Here is a 6,000-nt window from a genome sequence, read left to right on the forward strand (position 1 = left end):
GTTAGTGAAGAAGGTGAGGGGTGGACCCCTGAGACTTGGCACGGCAATTTTTTTTTTTTTACTTTTTTTGCCTAAATTAACGCAACAGAGCTGCCGCTGTTAAAACAACACGATTGGCCTCTTCTGCGCTGGTATAGACGTCTGCGTCTCAGCACAGGTGGGGTCATCACACCGCCTACACTGAGACGCAGATGTCTTACTGCTGGGTGAAGAGGAGGTGGCAGCAACCTCCCCAGGCCTACTCACTGCCGTCCCCGCTTCCCCTTCTACTATAGGCTGCAGAGGGCAGTAGTGAGCAGGCCCAGGCTGCGCTCCCACTACCGCTAGTATTCTACTTGGGGGTCTTTTCAGACACCCGAGTATAATAATCGGAGTCCCAGGGGAGGTGAGGGAACATAAACAGTGTTAATCACCTCTCCAGGATTCAATGTTAATCCTAGCAGGCTTCGGACCTATATGGTAATGTCCCAAATGTCACGTGGGATATTACCATATAGGCCCAAAGCCTGTGCTAGCAGTAAAATATAGACCCAAAGCCTGTACTAGTAGTAATAGCCTGTTACTGCTACCACAGACTTTGGGCCTGTATGGCAACAGGCTGTTAATGCTAGCACAGGCTTTGGGCATATATGGTAATATCCCAGACCACATGACATCTGAGACATTACCATATAGGCCCGAATCCAGCTAGGATTAATACCGGATCCCGTAGAGGTGAGTAACATTGTTTATTATGTTCCCTCACCTCCCCTGGGGCCCCGATTATTATATTTGGGGGTCTGAAAAGACCCCCGAGTATAATATTACTACTAGAAATTGGGAGTTAATCTGATTGTCTGGGGTAGAGCATTCCATAGAAGTGATGCAACTCAGGAGAAGTTTTGTACACGAGCATGGGAGGTTCTGATAATAGAGGATGTAAGTGTTATTGAATGAATGAAGAGTACAGCTTGGGCGGTAGACAGAGATGAGGGAGGAAATGTATGGAGGTGGGACATTATGGAGAGCCTTGTGGATGAGGGTGATAATATTATATTTTATTCTATAATGAATAGGCAGCAAGTGTAACGACTGGCACAGACCAGAGGCCTCGCTGTAGCGTCTAGACTGATAGATGAGCCTGGCCGCTGCATTCAGAATAGATTGTAGAGGGGAGAGTTTAGTGAGGGGAAGACGGATTAGTAAGGAGTTACAGTAGTCAAGGCGAGAATGAATCAGAGAGACAATAAGTGTCTTTAGTGTATCTCTGGTGAGGAAAAGGCATACACTACCGTTCAAAAGTTTAGGGTCACTTAGAAATGTCCTGTTTTTGAAAGAAAAGCCCAGTTTTTTTTCAATGAAGATAACATTAAATGAATCAGAAATCCCCTCTATACATTGTATGATGTGGTAAATGACTATTCTAGCTGCAAATGTCTGGTTTTTAATGCTATATGTACATAGGTGTATAGGGGCCCATTTCCAGCAGCCATCACTCCAGTCTTCTAATGGTACATTGTATTTGCTAACTGTGTAAGAAGGCTAATGGATGTTTAGAAAACCCTTGTACAAGTATGCTAACACAGTGGAGAACATTCTGCTGCTTAGAGAAGCTATAAAACTGAACTTCTTGGAGCTAGTTGAGAATCTGGAGCATTACATTTGTTGGGTCGATTAAACTCTCAAAATGGCCAGAAAAAAGAGAAGTTTCATGTGAAAATCGACAGTCTATTCTTGGTCTTAGAAATGAAGTCTATTCCATGCCAGAAATTGCCAAGAAACTGAAGATTTCCTACAATGGTGTGTATTACTCCCATCAGAGGACAGCACAAACAGGCTCTAACCAGAGTAGAAAGAGAAGATGGAGGCCGCGCTGCACAACAGAGCCACAAGACAAGTACATTACAGTCTCTAGTTTGAGAAATGGACAGGTCCTCGCAGGTCCTCGACTGGTAACTTGATTAAATAGTAACTGCAAAATGCCAGTGTCAACGTCTACAGTAAAGAGGCGACTCCGGGATGCTGGCCTTCAGGACAGAGGTACAAAGAAAAAGCCATATCTGAGACTGGCTAATAAAAGGAAAATATTAATATGGGCAAAAGAACACAGATATTGGACAGAGGAAGATTGGAAAAAAGTGTTATGGACAGACAAATCAAAGTTTGAGGTGTTCGGATTGCACAGAAGAACATTTGTGAGACACAGAGCAACTTAAAAGTTGCTGGAAGAGCTTGGTGCCATCTGTCAACTTCTCTTACATTGTAAGCTGTGAGAACTTTCAAGATGCTGCCAGTCCAGTGTACAGGCAGCAAATCTTTTGCAGACATGTGGTGACTTTGAGGAAACTCTATCCCTCCCCTGTACACACAGCGTGTGAAGAAAATCAGCCCTCTTATTCAATTTAATTTGAATCCGTCTTAGTCTGCAGCTATCCAAGTATGGGACTTACCTAGTAACAAGGAGTGAACAGCAAATTACTATCACTAGTAAAGAGACACCAAGTGTCAGGAACTTTAGAGAGGTTTCTTTAGGCAGAAAACAGGAAATTTTTACATAAAGTGCAATTCATTTTGGTCCAGGCTCTTATTAATGAGACTAAGTTGTCTGAATAGCTAGAAGCCATTTAAGTGTCAAATCAAACTTTTTTTTAACTCTGTACAGAAAAATCTTGCTTTAAACTGTTAAACTACAAAAATACCACAATTCTCTATTTGTCTGAGATTTCTGGAGTAGACAAGACCTCTGAGGGCAAGACCATAAAAGCAAGTAGTAACGGTTCCTTGGAAAAAGGAGGGTAAGAACTAAAAACCAATCAAGAAAACCCCTCATCCTCTTCCTCTCTGTATTATACTGTTATACTGTACTGTATTATACTGCAAAGATTGTATTTACTATGAACATTAGGATCTTCCATCGTTTGGCTTTGGCCCAAAAATCATCATTAGTTTCTGCCAAAATAACTGTATGTGTGACCATAGACTAAAAACTATCATGTAAAGGTGACCAATCTCTAGCTCATGTGACCAGATCAATATTTCAGCACTATTTAAAACAGATAGAAAAGAACGAACACTAAAATGTTCGGGGTTCAAAATCCGATTCGAACAGCTGCACACTGTTCGACTGTTCGACCGGGTTTCGAACCCTATTATAGTCTATGGGGGGAAATGCTCGTTTCAGGGGTAGGCAACATTCAATCAAATTCTACTTACCAAGTCCACGAGTGAGGGTCCGGCTGGATTCTTCTCCCTGCGCAGCGTCCCAGCATCCTCTTCCGGCCTTGAATTCACTCTGCTGGCAGAGTGAATTCAGTGCCGAAAGACGCCGCGGGGACGCTGCGCAGGGAGAAAACTTCTAAAGGTAAGAGAAGAACCAACGTTGATTGGCAATGTATAACATTCTGCCAATCAATGCTGGTTCTGCATCGAATCTTAACTTTGAACAGATAGTAGTACTCGATCAAGTACGAGTATTTCGAAAACCGTAGTATTCGATCGAACACCTACTAGATCGAGTACTACTCGCTCATCTCTAATAGAGATACAAGATAGAGATAATATAACATATAAATATAACATGCAATATAGCATTAAAAAGTTGTTTGAATAAAATAATGTTGTCCTGTCATTGTAGGGTTAATCTAGTTAAAATCTTTCTGTCTTTCTTAATACACATATAATAGACACCAAATGATTAAACCTTTCTATAAGATCCTCCACTTGTGTGTTCTGTGATACTTTTATTTGATCCTTTATGACACAGAATATTTGCCATGACTACTTTCTGGCTAACACGGATTATTGTAGCACAACATATGAGACAATACAGGGTGTAATACAGATCAGACCCGGTCTTCATAGTGTTATCTCCTGAGAGGGCTGATCTGTAACAGGAGAAATGTCCTCTATAAATGGGAATGTTGTACACTCTTCTTGTATCTCTTGGTTTTATACAGTATATGATGTTTCTTACTTACCCTAAACACATTGAGTTGTATACAAAAGTTCCCATTTCACACCACTGCGACACCCAGGAATGTACAGTGAAGATCCCTCCTAGAATAATATCTCCTTCCTTAGAATATTTGTACTCAATGGTATAATTTGTCATCCTCAGATGACATTGAGCTGCAGGATCCTGAGTCTCAGAGATGCAGAAAGTAATACAAAGAGCCAAAAACAATGCTAACATGTTCAATAGAAGACAGAAGACCCTTGTGTGTCCCGGCAGATGTATCAGCAGCAGCAGCAGCAGCACAGAACGTGAGGGATCCTTCAGCTGTGCTGCAGAGGTTGGAGCAGGGAGAGGTTTATATAACCACATACAATGGAGTTTATACTAAAATAAATAATATACTGACTATTCTGTGCACTAGTGAAAAAAATACATAGAATAAGAAAAGTCACTATCACAAGGGAATAACAGATGAAATAGGAGAGATAGACAGAGTGATAAAAAAATATATGTGTAAGAACAAAAGAATTACAGATTCAATCCTTTCACTGCCAGGGGTCTCTGGAAATTTTGGACCTTCAGTAGCAATTTTCACAGTTTTGAGATGGATAAATCAAAGCTAAATTGCAACATTAAAAAATCATCCAAACCCCCCCCCCATACCTATATATTTTATTAAAGTAGACACCTGCAGCATTGTCTCAATGCCACTTGGTACTGTATACGAACTGGCACCTTCATGTAATTTTGATTTAAAGTGAATGTTTTATTTTAAAAAAAATGCAAATAAATGTATATTAGTTGCTAAAAGCGGAAACCAAACAAATTATATGCACCAAACCTTCTAAAACTAAGAGTTCAACATGTGCAGAGTTCATTCATATCACTATGGCCTACACCCGCATGCACAAGTCTTCAGAAAATCACCAGAACTGGAAGGAACAAAAATCTGCTTTGAAGCTGGAAATGCTAAAAATGTATCATCCTGTAAAATGTAGGGATTACACAGCATGAAAAGTAAGTGAACCCCTAAACGCTTCAACTTTTCAACCTTTTGCCACATTTCAGGCTTCAAACATAAAGGTATAAAATTTTAATGTTTTGGGGAAGAATCAACAACAAGTGAAGTGAAACAAAATTTATTGGATATTTTAAACTTTTTTAACAAATAAAAAACTGAAAAGTGGGGCGTGCAATATTATTCGGCCCCCTTGCATATATTTGTACCTGTATTCTATCTGCAAGATATATATGTACCTGTATTCTTTCTGCAGGGTATATATGTACTAGAGATGAGCCAACAGTGAAATATTCAACAATTTGAAATTCGATTTGAGTAGACCTCAATAATCAACTATTAATTTAAATATAGAATCTGATTATAGTCTATGGGGAAAAAATGCTTGTTTCAGGGAAAACCAAAATTTGCCTAATTGTAGTCACCAAGTCCACAATGACACCTCAGTAAATGATGCCAACACCTCTGGAATACAACTGGGACAGCAGGGGTAACATGCCTGGGGGCATCTAACACACCCAAGTCCCAGTATTACCCCAATATCACAGCCTAACAACTAGACACTCCAAACTCAAAATTAACTCTATGGAAAGTGGAAAAAACTTGGAAACCTTCTTTCCTCTACATTAGTATGGACAGAAAGACAATTTTTAAGTTAAAGAAACATTAGCCTGCACCCCTTTAAAACACTTTGCCCATGACAACTACAGAAGGCATAGGAGAGGGGGAAATCGAACAGCCCCCACCCTTAACTGTCATTGTGTATGTGTGTGTGATGTGGTGAGACACTTTTGTGACCCTTCAGCTGAGCCCTTCCAAATTAAGTTAAAGACCCTTAAGCTGAGCCATGCAATTTTTTTTATTTATTTTTTTACTTTTAAGCCCTTGAGGTGAGTTGAGCCTTGTACAAGCAGCGTTTTAGTCCCTTGAGGTGAGTTGAGCCTTGTACCAGCAGAGTTTTAGGCTCTTGAGGTGAGTTGAGCCTTGTACTAGCAGAGTATTAGGCTTTTAAGGTAAATTGAGTCTTGTAGTAGCAGAGTTTTAGGTC

This window comes from Leptodactylus fuscus, chromosome 1 (assembly GCF_031893055.1).
Source record: "Leptodactylus fuscus isolate aLepFus1 chromosome 1, aLepFus1.hap2, whole genome shotgun sequence".
Taxonomy (NCBI): Eukaryota; Metazoa; Chordata; class Amphibia; order Anura; family Leptodactylidae; genus Leptodactylus; species Leptodactylus fuscus.